Raw genomic sequence first — 17537 nt, forward strand, 5'->3', positions numbered from 1 at the left:
GGCTAACTCTCACACCTGGGCTAGCCCATTTCTAATATCCATGTAGCTCACGAGCTGGCTTACCAGGAATGATCTTAACCTGCGTCTGCCTGGAGTGGGAGAATCATGGCGACTCCTTGACTCAGCTTCTTTCTCCCACCATTCTGTTCTGTTTACTCCGCCTACCTATGTTTTAACTTATGAGGGCCAGCCAAGCAGTTTCTTTATTTTTTAACCAATGAAATCAACAGATTGATATATGACACTCCCACATCACTATGTAATGGGCCAAGTGGTGTTTAAAAGAATACAGTTTCCATGTAATTATTTCAGGTAAAGCTAGCCGTGCAGGCGGCCGGGTGCCGGGGACGCAGCCCCGCCGCTCTTACTACAACAGATGGCGCTCAACGTGGGGCTTGAACCCACGACCCTGAGATTAAGAGTCTCATGCTCTACCAACTGAGCTCATAGTCCATTTTTTGGGAATGTGGGCATAGTATTCTAGGCTACTTCCAGCTGGTTGGGAGTGCTGATAATCTTATGGGGACCTAAAGAAAATTTAGAATTATGATCAAGTCCAGACTGAAGTATCCTGTGAGTCTTGATCATCTCAGGCAGCAGTCTTGAACCTGTTCTGGATGAAGAACTCAGACATCTGAGCCATTTATTCCTGCTGTAGATTTCTCAGGTGGTCTTCCTTGATCAAAGCTGTGGAAACAAAAGCAAAATCTCTTCTCCAAAGTAACATACATTTTGACTTCAATTTTGAAGGCAAGGTATTTTCAAAATACCTATCTGCAGCATTTACAAGCAAATATCTTTTAGCAGCTGTTGCTCCTTCCTCAGCATTCAAACAATTCAAAGAGAGCATAACAACATACAGTATCAAGATTCTCTGTGGATTTTCCATCTTTACGTGGCTTTATTTTAACCTCTATTTCTTTTATTTTTACTTTTAACTTTTGGCTTTTTGAGACAGGTTCTCTGTATATCTTTGTCCTGGAATTCCCTTTGTAAACCAGGCTATCCTTGAACTCAAAGAGATCCATCTGTCTCTGCCTCCCAGGCTACTCTCTCTCTCTCTCTCTCTCTCTCTCTCTCTCTCTCTCTGTCTCTCTCTCTGTCTCTCTCTCTGTCTCTCTCTCTCTCTCTCTCTCTCTCTCTCTGTCTGTCTCTCTCTCAGAACTTTAACCTTTAGCCTGTATATATTTTTAACACACTGTAAACCATTTAGAGGTTTTCTTACTCTTTGAATCTCTCTTTACTGTATATCTCTCTTTTTCTGACCACATGGGTCTTTAATTTGCTAAGGAATATGGAGAAGTTTTTTGTCACAACTCTATGGCATTTGAAGGTCCTTGCCAGGAAGCAAGTTGCAACAATGTATCCATAGCTTCATAGTCCGAACTGTCTGCTTGAAAGAGTCAGAGTTTTCCCTGGCAGGAAGGCCCAGAAAGCTGGCATTTTAAACAGAAGCTTTTTTTTCCTGCTATGGCTGAAAACCGAAATGTTTTGCTCTAGTCTTTTCCAAGCTTTCTCAGGCTTTCTGTGGATGCAGTTATCCACGTGGGCGCCATTCTGTAACATGGACGGGACCTGGCCTGCTTGTTTGTTGGGATTTTTGTCCCTGCCTGGTTCCCCACAACTGTTTAGCCCCAAAGAAAATCACATATAGCTCTCTATCAATTATAAAGCTGATTGGCCCATTAGCTCTAGCCTCCCACTGGCTAACTCTCACACCTTGATTAACCCATTTTTCTGATCTATGTTAGCCATGTGGCTCAGTACCTTTTTTCAGTGGGGCAGATCACATCCTGCTGCTTTGGTGGTCCGGGCAGGAGTGTGAGGAATCAGTTTCCTCCTTCCCAGAATTCTCCTGTTCTCCTTACATCATTTCTACTTCCTGTCTGGTTTTCCCACCTATATTTCCTGCCTGGCCAATCAGCATTTATTTATAACATGATTGACAGAATACAGACAATTATCCCACACCATAGTAGTATTTCTTTTATAAACTTGGGTGCCCTTGTATTTGGAGCATAGATGTTAACAATTGAAATGTCTTCCTGATGGATTTTTTTCTTTGATGAGTATCCTTCCCTATCTGTTCGAACCAGTTTTGATGTGAAGTCTATTTTACAAGATATTGAAGTGGCCACACCAACTTGTTTCTTAGGCCCATTTGCGCTTGGAATATCTTTTTCCAACCCTTCACCCTTAGGTAATATTGATCCTTGATGCTAAGTGTTCCTTGGATGCAGCAGAAGGATGGATCCTGATTTCTCATTTATTATGTCAGTCTATGCCTTTTTAATAGATAATTGAGATCATTAATGCTGAGAGCTATCAATGACCAACGATTGTTGATTCCTGTTATTTTATTGTTGTTGTGTGTGCATGGAGGCTTCCCTTCTTTTTATTTTGATAGTCTGGAATTACTTATTTCCTGTGTTTCATTGGATGTAGTTTAACTCTTTAGGTTGGAGTTTCCCTTCTAGCACCTTCTGTAGGGTTGAATTTGTTGGTAGATATTTCTTTATTTGACTTTGTCATGGAATATCTTATTTTTCCGCCTGTGGTAATTTAATGCTTTGTGGGATATAGTAGTCTGCGCTGGCATCTGTGGTCTCTTAGAGTCTGCAGCACCTTCTCCAGGCTTTTCCGGCTTTTAGAGTCTCCATTGAGAAGTCAGGTATAATTCTACTAGGTATGCCTTCATATGTTACTTGGTCTTTTTCCCTTGTAGCTTTTAATATTCTTTCTTTGTTCTGTATGTTTAGTGTTTTGATTATTATGTGCCAAGGAGACTTTTTTTCTTGTCTAATCTATTTGGTATTCTACATGCTTCTTGTACTTTGATAGGCATATTATTCTTTGGAGAAATTTTCTTCTATGATTTTTGTTGAAAATATTTTCTGTGCCTTTGATTTGTGTTTCTTCTCCTATCTCTATTCCTATCATATTTGCACTTAGTCTTTTCATAGTGTCCTAGATTTCCTGTATGTTTTGTGCTAGGAACTCTTTAGATTTAACATTTTTATTGACCAATGTATCGTCTGTCATGTCTTTAATGCCTGTAAGTGTCTTTTCCATCTCTTGTATTCTGTTGGTGATGCTGACTCTGGGGTTCTTGTTTGAGTTCCTAAATTTTTTGTTTCCAGATTATCTTCATTGCGTTTTTTTCAATTTTATTTTCATTTTCAGGATTTTATTGAAAAATTTTATTCATTTCCTTCCACTATTTGTGTTTTCATAGATGTATTGAAGGAATTTGTTTCCTCTTTAAGGACCTCTATCATAAAGGCTGTTTTAAGGTCTTTTACTCATGCTTCAATTATTCTGGACTATTCAGGAATGCTTTGGTAGGGTTGTTGGTCTCAAGTTGGGACATATTGTTCTGGCTGGTATTGATTGTTGGTTTTTTGTTTTGCTGTGTGTGTGTGTTTAAAATTTTGTAGACCAGGTTGACCTCGAACTCAAAGATTCACCTCCCTTTGCCTTCCAAGTGCTTGGATTAAAAGCATGCGCCACCACTGCCTGGCTTGATTGTGGGCTTTTCTTTGCTGGCTTCTAAGCTTCTGCGGTTGGGAAGATTGTAATTCTAGGTACTAATCTCTAGTCTTGTCTTTGTTGATTGGGTGTTTCGTTCCTTGGTTTCTTCTGTTTCCTCTCTTGTTCGTAGGAGGGCATGGTGACTGTGTTGCCTATAGGAAAAATTTGAAGTCCTGCTAGGTGTGGGCACAGAGTAAAATGTATTTCTTGGTTTTGGCACCTGAGACTTAGAAGTGGGGATGGGCCGAAGGCAATGGAGGTGCTTCATAAGAGGGAGGAGATCAGAGTGTTCCACCAAGATCTACTTATTTCCCTGGGAATGAGGTCAGAGAGTGAGGAGAGGCCACAGCAGAAGGCATGCTACAGAGCTTGGGAGGAGACAGCAGATTGGACTTGAAGAAATGAAGGGAGAGGTGAAGATCAGTAGTTAGCCTACTTGCTTCCTTGGTCAGAGTGGCCTGTGTGTTCCCAGAGAGTGCCTGCAGGAGCTGGGAGCTGGGCCACAGAACTTTAAAAAGAACAGAATTGACTTTAATCCAGGTACTCAGGAGACAGAGACAGGTGGATCTCTGAGTTCAAGGTCAATCAGAGCTACACAGAAAAACCCTTTCTTTAAAAAACAAAGCAAGCAAGTAAACAGACCAGAAACACACCTGGATATGACAGCACACCTGCAGTCCCAGCATTTGGGAGGTAGAGGTAGCAGGATCATTCTGAAGCCAGCCTTAGCCATGTAGCTAATTTGAGCTCAGCCTGGGCTACCTGAAGGTCTAAGTCAAAACAAACCCAAACAAACAAAATGATCGCTTGAATTTTTATCAATGCCCACAGTAACAATGTCACATAGAAAATATGAAAACATCTGGGCCACTAGTAAGATGAGTAGTCAATTCTAGTTTGACCAAAACAGGCTTTCTATGCTCATAGTTCCTGAGCTGTGTGAGTTTATGGCATTAGAAAGATTTCGTCATGGTCTGGGCATTTACACCTGGGTTTCAGTTCCTCATTTCTATTTGAGTTATTTGTGTGGCATCTGAGGAAAAGTAAAAGAGGCTATAGGAGAGAAAATGAAGATGTGACCATTGCCATCTAATCCGTCCTCTATTTCCTGGTCCAGAAGACCAGAACATTTCCCCCTTGTCATCTGTCCAGTGGGCAGAATGCTGTAGGAACATTAAAGGGGGCTGGGCCCACACCCTAGTCCTTGTTCCAGTGTGAGCGCTGCCAGTCATCTCCATGCCCAATGTCTGACCAATTATGATATTAGTTGAAACAAAGAACTTCTAGGAGTAGCGGCCAAAATCCTGGCCTCCATTTTCACAGTGAACAGACGTGACCCGTCAGTTTCTAGACTTCATGTATATAATGTAAATTGATCTAAACGCCTATATTCAGTTAACGATTACATTTTTAAAAGATTAAATTCCCACACATTTTAGGGCCTGGACTCAGGACTGAAGTTAAGGTCATCAAGATGGCTCAGTGGGTAAAGTACTTGCTTATGCAAGATTGATGACCTGAGTTCAATCCCCAGAAACAGCGTAGAGGTGGAAAACAGAACAATTTCCACAAAACTGTCTTCTGATTTCCACAAATATACCTCCATGTTCATTCACATCACACACATATTCACACAGGATTTTGATGTGGGAGTGATTTCTTTCTAATCTGTTGCTTTCGTTGGTTAGTTAATAAAGAAACTGCCTAGGCCCATTTGATAGGCCAACCCTTAGGTGGGTGGAGTAAACAGAACAGAATGCTGGGAGAAAGGAGCTGAGTCAGGCAGTCTCCATGGTTCGCCCACTCCAGACAGATGCAGGTTAAGATCTTTCCTGGTAAGCGCACCTCATGGTGCTACATAGATTATTAGAAATGGGTTAAGAGGCTGAAACTAATGGACCAGGCAGTGTTTAAAAGAATACAGTTTCCATGTAATTATTTCGGGTAAAGCTAGCCGGGTGCCGGGAAAGTAGCCCGCCACTCCTAAGACAACAGGATTTAACAAAAAAACTAAAGCTATTTCCTCAGAATCTAAAATACCTCTGTGGTCTAGTAATAAAAGTTAGTAAGAGCGAGAGATTGTGGTACTCGTGTGAGAATTGGAACGGTGGCTCATGCTCGACTCACAAGAGGCTCGGACGACCCATGATTGCTTCAGCAACCATCAAAGCCTTGTCGGACGACCCATGATTGCTTCAGCAACCATCAAAGCCTTGTCGAACGACCCATGATTGCTTCAGCAACCATCAAAGCCTTGGAAGAATGGGATGTGGATGCCTATCTCGTCCCCATTTAAACCATCACTGATGGCCCACTCTGTGGTGAGAGATTGCTGTACTGAGTCATGAAGAGTGGGTATTGGGTTCCCTGGATAGTGAAGACACTTGACCAGCAACGGGAAGACTTGTGACAAGGCAGTCTGGGGGAAAGTGAAGCGGGTGACAAATAACGAACATGTTTGTGTACAGTGTGAAGGCTCAACAAAGGCCTTCCTGCTCCCTGTAGAGGAGGTTTTTATAATCACTTGATACAGGACATGCCCTATCAATGCCAGCCTCTTCTCAGGCCTGTCCAATTAGTTGTCTAAACATAGACACTGTGACAGGGATGGAGGATATGTATGGACTCAATGACATGAATTCTCCCTGCCAACACTTAACTGGCTACTGCTACTATTTCAAACCTAATCTGCAAATGTTGTGACCCATTATGGAGTCCTCCACATGTCACCATGCTCCAGGCAGCCACCAAGTCACTTGGTGACAGAATAACTACGTGGCCCCTTTCCATTTTGATGAGGATAGAGGCTCATTCTCACTGGAGTGTAAACACACTCTGGAAACCTTCCTGGCCCACGCTGCTTTGGCCAGCGAGAGCATCTGTGGATGCTCAAATGTCTTATTCACCAACGGCATCCTCAGGGTATTTGCAGCTCCTGATCAAGGAAATCACTTCGCAGCAAAGGAAATACACCAGTGGACTCAAGTCCACGGAATCAAATCCCCACCACCTAGAAACAGTCGTGCTCTCTAAGAGGGTGTGGAGGAGTGAAACAATATTCCCATTGAGTGGGCATGTAAGACTGCCACCTGGCCATCTTGGGTTCTTTATGTCACTGAACTGAAAAGCAAGGAAAAGCTCTATTCTTTCATCTGAGGTGACTGATCCCAATTACTGGCGGAATTTATATTTGCCGCTTAAGTTTTTGAGAAGCACTTAGTATTTTAAGAAGCCATCCTGGTCAGAAAAGGATTACAGATATGCAATAGGGACATATTCAGACATAAAAGTCCTCTCAATAAGACACAGTGTGTTTAAAAAATGTACGCAGACTTGGGAGAGAGAAGAAAAAAAGAGTAAAGAGACAGTAAATGTAATATTATTTCGGGACTGAGCAGCAGGGAACTAACTAGTGGCCAACTACACCATCAACTGACCCAGGGCTGGGCTGTGCCAGCTCTCAGCTCCAAAGCCACTGTTCCCCGTCTTGTGTGCACACTTCAGCAGCTCTCCCTGCTGCCTGGCGCAGGACTGAGCTTCATTAGTGGAGGGGCCTGCGGGAGATCTCAGCTTGTTATGGTTTGAATGTGGAATGGCCCTAACCAAGCCGAGGTGTGCTTGAATACACTGTCCCCAGCTGGGGGCGCTGTTTGAGACGTTGTGAATCCTCCAGCGAGGGATGCCTCGCCAGAAGACACAGTCTACAAGGAGAGGGCCCTTGAAGGTTATTCCCACCTCCTACTGTGCTCCAGTTCTCTGCCCTTGGCTTTGGAGGTGTGAGAAGGCCTACACACACACTCCCAGCACTATGGAAGGAGTGCTTCCGTGGTCATGCCTTACCTACAGTGCTGACCTGAAACCCTGTGAACCAGAAAATTGATCCAGAAGAAATCTCTTCCCCTGTAAGACATTTCTCTGTCAGGTGTCAGAGAAAACTAGCTAATACAGAGCTCTCCTCTCCGGTCCTGGATACTCCTCTGTCCTTGGTTGAACAGTGTATCCCCCAAATTCACAGTCACTCAAACTGTGAGTGACCTTATCTCTGAATAAGATCTTTGCAGAAGTGCGGGATTTAAGACGAGGGCCTATGGGATCAGAGTGGGTCCTACTCCACCCACTGATGTTCTTTTAAGAAGAGACAGAGGAGCAGAGAGACACAAGAGAGAAAACCAGGTCTTAGGGTCACCACTGCTGTGGTTAAACATAATGACCAAAAACAACTTGGAGAAGAAAGTGTTTAATTTGATTCCATTTCCACATCACAGTCCGTCATCAAAGGAGGTCAGGACAGAATATTCAAGGCAGGACCCTGGAGGCAGGAGCTGATGCAGAGGCTGTGGTAGAATACTGTTTACCAACGTGTTCCTCATGGCTTGCTCAGCCTGCTTCCTTGCATACCCCAGAGCCGCCCGCCCAGGTATGGCACCACTCACACTGGGCTGGCCCATCCCACATCAATCACTAATTAAGACAATATTTCCACAGACTTACCTATAAGCCAATCTTAAGGAAGCATTTTTTTTTCAACTTAGTTTCCCTCTTCTTACCTGACTCTAGCCTGTGCCAGGTTGACATAGAAACTCACTCACCAGCATGCCATGAGGAGAGAGAGGCTGTTGAGATACCGCCACAACCTAAAACTACCAGAGGCCGCAGAGGGCAAGGAAGGACATCTGTGTTGAGGAGAAGCACCTCCCTGTTCTGGTCTCTGAATAATTAAACTTTCTTTCAACTACCCCACCTGTAGTAATTCGTTTTGGCAACTCTGGCACACTAGTGCCTTCCCTCAACTGATGCTGTGGGAATCACTTCAACATCCCAAGTACCACTATGCATTTCCAAGGCTCACCTTCGGCAAACTTCTCTACCATTCAGCAAAACCTGGCCATATTATTCCCAGAATCCATCCCAGAAACCAGAGCCAAGCCTGATCTGTTTCTTTTGCTGTTCTGCCAGTTCTGACCATGTGTGCCCGAGTCTTCAGAGTTCTTCACCCTGCTCATTAAGCCCTATAATGGTTAAGGATGCTGATGTTTGAGCCAGGTTCATATAACCAAGGCTTTGAACTTGTTACGTAGTCCAGAATGACCTTGAACTCCTGGCCCTCCTGCTTCTACCTTCGTAGCGCTAACGTGACAGGAATGCGCCATCATGGCCAGTTTATATGCCTGGGATCAAATCCAGGCCCTGCATCTACTGATGAGCTACTCACCAGTCCCTAGAAAATTACCCTCCAATTACACTGTCCTGTCTGTCGTACTATTGGCTTCTATCTTCTGTCTGAGTATTCACTGTGACAATGACTTTGATCTCAGAGGTTGGAAGCAATGTTTAACAAGTGTCTGGACCAGAGCTGGATTTTGCAAGTAACTATCTTGTCTGTGGCTGGGGTCCTCAGTTCCCACAGCCCTCACTGTGTGTTGCTCTGTTCCTCTCTTCCCAGTGATTACCCTATGATAGGTCACTTTGCTTCCTGCCTTGACCCTCATTGAAGCCAGACTTTCTCCATATGTAGCTGAAAAACCATCTGCATCAGGGCCACGAGGGGAGGTGGTAAAAATGCATATTACAGGTCGGGAGAGAGATGGCTCAGCAGTCAAGAGCACAAACTGCTCTTCTAGAAGACCAGAGTTTAATTCACAGCATCCATGTCAGGCGGCTTATAGCCACTTGTAGCTCCAGCTCCAGAGGACCCAGCACCTCCGGCTTCTGTGGGCACCTGCACGTATATGCATACACACACACAGACACATACAAATAATTTAAAATTATGAAAATATTTTGTTAAAAAATCCCTATTACTTCCACTCCTGAGCCCTAGATGAGGAGCTACTGGCAGGCAGTGACTGCTGGGAAGGGAGGCACTCTTCTCTGGGAGTGTGGCATGAGTAGGTAACTCAGACCTTAGTGTGAAGCACAATTAATAAAAACTTAAGAGAAATTGGGGTTCCACCTGAAGATCCAAAAAGCAAAAGTCAGTCACTGTCTCTTAGCGCAACCTCAATCCAAAAATGGCAATCCTACCTCCAGGGGTCTTATTTTATAATCCTCTCTAGTTCTGGAGTAAAAGCGGGCACCCCTGGGATTGAAGGCAACTAGCATGTTACCATTCCCTGGTCTGTAAGGCTGGCCAGTGGGGCTGTTTACTCTCAATCTTCAGGCAAACTTTATTAAAATACATTTGAAATGCTACTACATTAGTGGATGTGCATAGAGCAGCATTAATTGAGCTGCTCAGTGTGTTTAATCAATTAGTTCCCTTGTTAATTAGTGAATGAAAATGAGGCTGGAGAGGTAGGTCAGCTATTAAGAATTACTGCTCTTCCAGCGGTCCTTGGTGTGGTTCCCAAAACCCACACCAGGTGGCTCACGACTGCCTGGAAGTCTAGTTCAGGAGGATCCAGCATCTTTGCAGATTTTGCACACACACATGTGCACATTTAGGCATTCATACACACACACACACACACACACACACACACACACACACACACACACACAAAGACAATAAATATTTTTAAAAGAAAAGGAAAGACAGGTGAATTGCTATAAGTTCAAGGCCAACCTGGTCTACATAGCAAGTTCCAGCCAGAGCTCCACTGAGAAACTTTTTTTAAAGAAAGAAAAAGAAAGAAAAGGAGGACATTACATTGGAAAGTAGTAGATATGATGACCCAGGGTGAAATGGATAGAGAGGAATGAGGAGTGGATGTAATTAAGATACATTGTATTCATGGATGAAGTACATTTTCAAATAACAAGTTTTTAAAACTTCAGAAAAATTGCCTATTCCAGGCCCTGTCACAATTTTGGTCAGTAGTTCTGGGGCGTACCCAGCAATCTGCATATACGACACTTGGTGTCAGGTTGCAAGCACCTGCAGAGTGCTCTGTCCATTCTGCGGCTGCTTGGTTTCTGCTGCAGGAGACCAGTTTGCTCAATTTCTATCCCAGCTCCTGGCTGGAAAACAGAGAGATGCTTTAAGGGCTGCTGGCTCTTACATATGGTTCAGAGTGCGCTACATATAAGCCTATTTTCAGAAGCCGATTTTCACACCAGAGTCTTGCCAAAACTCCCTGTTTCAATCACTTGTAGTATGCGGAGTGCCTGCTGCTGTACTCCTGAGAAGTCCAAACCAAGGAAAATAATGACACACTATGTTCACAGCTGCCAGGGATGCTCCTGCATGAAGACAGCCCCAGCTCGAAGGACTGTAAGGGGATCCTGCTGGCTCGGGAGCAAGTTCACTGTGAGGCTTTCAAGTCTGCACCAACTGCAAGCAAGTTTGAGGGACTGAGGGTGTTTCCCCAGACTCCAGCAGGGAACTGGAGCTGCCAGTGCTAGCACCACTGTAAATGCTGGAGAAACAGACAGAGCCCCAAGCTGCAGGGAGCAGTTAACTGTCTCTTTGGATGTGGAACTGTGGAGAGCAGACAGGGAGATTCGGAGGGGTAACAGCGGTCATGAAGGTTTGGTGGAGGTTTTACTTATTTTTACTAAATTTAGTGTGTGCGCACGCATGCGTGAACACACATGTGGAAGTCAGAGGACAACTTGTGGCCATCAGTTCCCTCCTTTTACCATATGGGTCCCTGGGATCATGCTCAGGTTATCAGACTTGGCAACAAGCACCTTTACCCACTGAGCCATCTCAACAGTCCCAAGAAGGTTCTAGAATAAGTGGCCCTAAGACAACGCAGAGATAACTCGGAAAAATCATCCCCCAAGACGTCACGACGGCTGGCCTAGCTTTCTGTAGGCTTGGAGACTGAACTATCAGCACATCCCCCATCACTCCCAGTCCAACCCAACAACTGTCCTAGGAATTTTAATTGACTCCTATGTCTCAATATACTCACTTAATACACCCTTAAGTAATCTTTATTCACAAATTGGTCTCTTTCAGTGATTCAACCTAAAAGTTTTTGACTTGAAAATGGTGTAAAAGTGGTACGAATACAGAATGAATGATGCTTTGGATTCTGAATTTTTACCCTTTTCAGCACTAGTGAATGTCGTATAGGATGTCATGAGGTTGAGCAGGGGTCACAACCCACAGCCGTGTCTCCAAGGGCAAACAACCCACAGTTGGTAGTGCACAGGTCAGAAGCAATAAAGATGTCCTTCAGGAGGTAGTAGGAAGTGATAGCAAGCATGGCCTCAAAAGATACTAAGCTTCAATGCACGGTGATAAAGCACAGCACTGTAGGGTCCTGCCTACATAACACTCCAGGAAAGGCAAAATTCCAAAGGCAGTAAAAGGGTCAGAGCCAAAAGGTTGATTGTGGAGGAGGGGACAGATGCTTAGGTGAACCACAAGGGATGTTCAGGGAATGGAAACCATTGAATGTGACATGACAGTGGGGGAACATACGCCACAGTTAGCTGGAATTCATAGAAAAGGGTGAACCCAACGGTGAAGTCCTTTAGTGTAACAACATAACGTTGTCCCTTGTCAGTCACAGTGTATCATTCTGCAATAACCTGTGGGAGGAAGGGGCTTTCTGGGAACTCTTCTTGCTCATTTTCTTGTAGGACTAAAACAGATTTAAGATGCACCCCAGTAATTGTGGGAACAGGAGCTATCTGCTGTGTATTAGGTAAGTGTACCCCAAAAGCCTATACTTTAAAGGCAATCTTGAGGGCTCAGGGAGGTTCTAGGAGATGGGCCTGGTTGTAAGTTTTCAGTCACAAGGGAATGAGCCCTTGGTGAGGGGTACATGGGGATGCTGGCACCTACTCTTTCTTTCTGCTGACTTCCTGAGGTGACCCCATTCCTCTCCACAGCCCCCATCATGAAAACTGCTCATCCCGAAAGCAATGGAGCCAAGATCATAGACTATAACCTCTAGAGCTGTGACCCAGGGGCTGGAGATAAGTTCAGCTGTAGACAGCTTGGCTGGTGTGCAGGAAGCCCTAGACTCACCTAAAAGAGGCAATTCCCAGACCCACCTAAAAAAGGCAATGGGCAAAGTTGTGTATATCTGGAATGCTAGTGCTGGGGGCAGTGGCAGGATTTTCAGAACTAAGGCAATCAGAAATTCAAGGTCATCTTCTCACGCGGCTCTAGAGCAGCCTGAGGCACAAGAGAAGGATTGGGAGTGAAGCTCAGGAAATGGAATGCTAGCCTAGCACGCCCCAAAGCTCGGGTTCCACATAAACACGTCAAGAGAAGATCAGAACCTTAAAAAATTAAAAGAAAAAATTGTGGGGGCTGGAGAGATGACCTCACAGTTAAGAGCACTTGGCTCCTTATGTAGGGGACCCGGGCTCGATGCTCACAACCACCTGTAACTCCAGTTCCAGATGATCTGATGCCCTCCTCTGGCCTCCTCAGGCACTGATTACAGTTCTACATGCAGGCAAAACATCCATACACATAAAATAAAAATAAAAATTATTAAAAATTGTGGGTTAGGTAGTGGTGGTGAATGCCTTTAATCTCAGCACTCGGGAGGTAGAGTTGGAGACCAGCTTGGTCTACAGTGAGAGTTCCAGGACGGTCTCCAAACCTACACAGAGAAACCCTATCTTGGAAAAACCAACATAAATAAATAAATAATATTGTGAATGCAAATAAACTTTTCCTCTTTTCAAGTTGATCGTTCCATGTATTTAAAGTTATTTTTACAATAACAGAGAGTGGCTAGCCAAACATCCAATCTGTAAGAACAAGGGGAGGGAGAGAGAAAAGAGGAAGAACTCCATGAGGCTTCTGGCAGGAGTGGCAGGAATCTGCAGCTTCCTGTAAAGTTAGGCGAGGACGAAGGGAGGGTCTCAAGGCCCTGCCAGAGCCAGCTGGAAGCTCTTTCTGTTTCCCCTTCGGCCTCTGCAGAAGTCTCGTTTCTGCGTGCTGTTTTTATATCTCTATCAATACCCACCAATTTAAACACAAAACAAATAATTGGTCCAGACCCAAATCCCTGCAAAACGAATTAGTTAACACTCTGAGCATTTTAATGCAAGGCTAGATTCACAAGAAACCAGTCAGCTCTCTAAGGGCCAGAAGACTCACTAAGCCAAAAGGGGAAGAACATATTAAGAAGCTGAAATCAATGGGTAGTGAGAATAGGAACCCAGTAGCTTCCCCTGAGAGTACTGCTGAAACCCAATGTGGGGACAGGAGACTAATTACAGAAATCTCTAGAAAGCATAAGAGCTGAGCCGAGACAGTTGCCTCACACGGGGATGGAGTCGTGCCAGCTTGTCAGAAGCCCCAGGCTCAGAAAAGGAGAAAGGAAGCTTTGAGCTGCAAAGGAACATCCCGGCAGAGCCCTCGGAGTAACACAGTAAGCCAAACAGGACTTGGGACAGAAACACAAAATGATAGGGCTGGGAAGATCATGGCTTAGCCAGTAAAAGTGTCTTCTCCTCTTGCACAGGACCCAAGTTCCATCCCCATCACTCACATCAAGAAGCTCACAGTCACGTAACTCTTCCTCTGGTCCCTGAGAGCACCCCCACACATGTGGTGTGTGTACATGTGCATGAATGCGTGCATGCTTGTGTGTGTCCCCCACACCCCGACCACAAGAAAGACAAAACAACAGGACCACCAAGATGGCTTAGCAGGTAGAGACACTTGCCAAGCAAATTTAGTGACGAGGGCTCACCCTCTGGGAAGCACATAAGTGTGGAAGCAGACAACCAACACAGCAAAGCTGTCCTCTGACCAATGCCCACGCCCTAGCGCCCACATCCCGACGTGTGCTTCAGTGCACCCCACCTGATGTGTTTCAAAACGCTTTAAAAGCAGCGCACACACATGCATACACAGCAGACACACACACCCCAAAGAAAACAAACCATGAAAAATACAAATGCTGTATTTAGAGTGGGAAGCATTAAAGCTACTGGACCTGGCGGGTGGTGCACGTCTGTGACGTCAGAGGTGAGGACAGAATTGCTGTGAGTTTGAAACTAGCCTGAGCTACATAACATGCTCCAGGCCAGCCTGAGCTACATGGAAAGGTCCTGCCTCAAAAAGCTAAAAGCCAACAACAGAAATTAAAGCCATTAGAATTGCTAGACATAGGTGATAAGAGTGCCAGCATATTGTTACATACACAATGTACACTGAATTGCATTTGTTTATTATTTTGTATGGTGCTGGGGATGGAACCCAGTGCCCCACCAATGCTAAGCAAATGTTCTACCACTGAACAGCCTCCCTTCAACCCCTGAAAACTGAATTTTTAAAAACTGAAAGATTTAAAGAAATATTTTTCACAAAATATATTTCAGTGATATATTCTCTACCCATTCAATTTTGTGTTCTCTTGGAAAAAAAAAACAAGAAAATTCAAAACAAACTAAAAAAGAAAAAATAAAGTCAGTGATAAATACCAAAACAACACACACACACACACACACACACACACACACACACACACACACGTCTATTTTGTGAACAAAAGGGTTGGCCTAATAAGGAAAGTAAATGTGGAAGAAAACCAACAGTTTAGAAAACCAGGGACCATAATTGGACTGAAAAGCTGTGACAATTAGATCCAGCGGCAGCAAGATGCGTGAGGGGATCTGAGAATGTGTGGACCAACGGCAGGAGGAAGCCTTGGCAGTGAGCAGGACACAAGCAGATGATGTCCACTCACCTTTCAGAAATGAAAAGAGGACAAGAAACTGGAGAGATTTCACACCAAGCCAGCTGATAAAAAATGGCACACTCCGATGCACCTACATAAAACCTGGAACAGCAAGCAAGTCAGGTGTCATCTCTCTGATAGTGACTGCCAGACTCACAGCGGAGCTGGGGGAATCCCGGTCTTTTAAGATATTGTCAGAGATGTAAATCACACTACTGTTTGAAATAATACCAATAAAGAAAAAAGTGATGCCAATTTATTAAGGTCTGGGGTGACAAGGGAAAGGCATGTGAGGAGCTAGTAAACAAGGGACAGTTTATTTTATTTATTTATTTATTTATTTATTTATGATTTCTGCCTCCTCCCCGCCACCGCCTCCCATTTCTCTCCCCCTCCCCCATCAAGTCCCCCTCCCTCGTCCGCCCGAAGAACAATCAGGGTTCCCTGCCCTGTGGGAAGTCCAATGACCACCCACCTCCATCCAGGTCTAGTAAGGTGAGCATCCAAACTGCCTAGGCTCCCACAAAGCCAGTACGTGCAGTAGGATCAAAAACCCATTGCCGGGCTGGAGAGATGGCTCAGCGGTTAAGAGCATTGCCTGCTCTTCCAAAGGTCCTGAGTTCAATTCCCAGCAACCACGTGGTGGCTCACAACCATCTGTAATGAGGTCTGGTGCCCTCTTCTGGCCTGCAGGCATACACACAGACAGAATACTATATACATAATAAAATAAATAAATAAATATTTAAAAAAAAACTCATTGCCATTGTTCTTGAGTTCTCAGTAGTCCTCATTGTCCGCTATGTTCAGTGAGTCCTGTTTTATCCCATGTTTTTTCAGACCCAGGCCAGCTGGCCTTGGTGAGTTCCCAATAGAACATCCCCATTGTCTCAGTGTGTGGGTGCACCCTTCGCAGTCCTGAGTTCCTTGCTCATGCTCCCCTTCTGCTCCTGATTTGGACCTTGAGATTTCTGTCCGGTGCTCCAATGTTGGTCTCTGTCTCTGTCTCCTTTCATCACCTGATGAAGGTTAATATTCAGGAGGATGCCTATGTTTTTCTTTGGGTTCACCTTCTTATTTAGCTTCTCTAGGATCACGAATTATAGGCTCAATGTCCTTTATTTATGGCTAGAAACCAAATATGAACGAGTACATCCCATATTCCTCTTTTTGGGTCTGGCTTACCTCACTCAGGATAGTGTTTTCTATTTCCATCCATTTGCATGCAAAATTCAAGAAGTCATTGTTTTTTACTGCTGAGTAGTACTCTAATATGTACATATTCCATACTTTCTTCATCCATTCTTCCATTGAAGGACATCTAGGTTGTTTCCAGGTTCTGGCTATTACAAACAATGCTGCTATGAACATAGTTGAGCATATACTTTTGTTGTATGATAGGGCATCATCTCTTGGGTATATTCCCAATAGTGGTATTACTGGGTCCAGGGGTAGATTGATCCCGAATTTTCCGAGAAACCGCCACACTGCTTTTCAAAGTGATTGCACAAGTTTGCATTCCCACCAGCAATGGATGAGTGTACCCCTTTCTCCACAACCTCTCCAGCAAAGGCTATCATTGGTGTTTTTTATTTTAGCCATTCTGACAGGTGTAAGGTGGTATCTTAAAGTTGTCTTGATTTGCATTTCCCTGATCGCTAAGGAAGTTGAGCATGACCTTAAGTGTCTTTTGGTCTGTTGAGAATTCTCTGTTCAGCTCAGTGCCCCATTTTATAATTGGGTTGATTAGCCTTTTACGGTCTAGTTTCTTGAGTTCTTTATATATTTTGGAGATCAGACCTTTGTCAGTTGCGGGGTTGGTGAAGATCTTCTCCCAGTCAGTGGGTTGCCTTTTTGTCTTAGTGACAGTGTCCTTTGCTTTACAGAAGCTTCTCAGTCTCAGGAGGTCCCATTTATTCAATGAGGCCCTTAATGTCTGTGCTGCTGGGGTTATACGTAGAAGTGTTGTAGAGTACTTCCCACTTTCTCTTTTATCAGGTTCAGTGTGTTCGGACTGATATTGAGGTCTTTAATCCATTTGGACTTGAGTTTTGTGCATGGTGATAGATATGGATCTATTTTCATTCTTCTACAGATTGACACCCAGTTTTGCCAGCACCATTTGTTGAAGATGCTCTCTTTTTTCCATTGTATACTTTTAGCTCCTTTATCGAAAATCAGGTGTTCATAGGTTTTTGGGTTAAAGTCAGGGTCTTCTATTTGATTCCATTGGTTGACTTCTCTGTTTTTATGCCAATACCAGGCTGTCTTCAATACTGTAGCTCTGTAATAGAGTTTGAAGTCAGGGATAGTAATGCCTCCAGACGATCCTTTATTGTATAAGATTGTTTTGGCTATCCTGGTTTTTTTTTGTTTTTCCATATAAAGTTGATTATTGTCTTC

Source organism: Microtus oregoni, unplaced genomic scaffold (genome assembly GCF_018167655.1).
Source record: "Microtus oregoni isolate MIOR12 unplaced genomic scaffold, Mior012 000068F_ref0000429, whole genome shotgun sequence".
In the NCBI taxonomy this organism is placed as follows: domain Eukaryota; kingdom Metazoa; phylum Chordata; class Mammalia; order Rodentia; family Cricetidae; genus Microtus; species Microtus oregoni.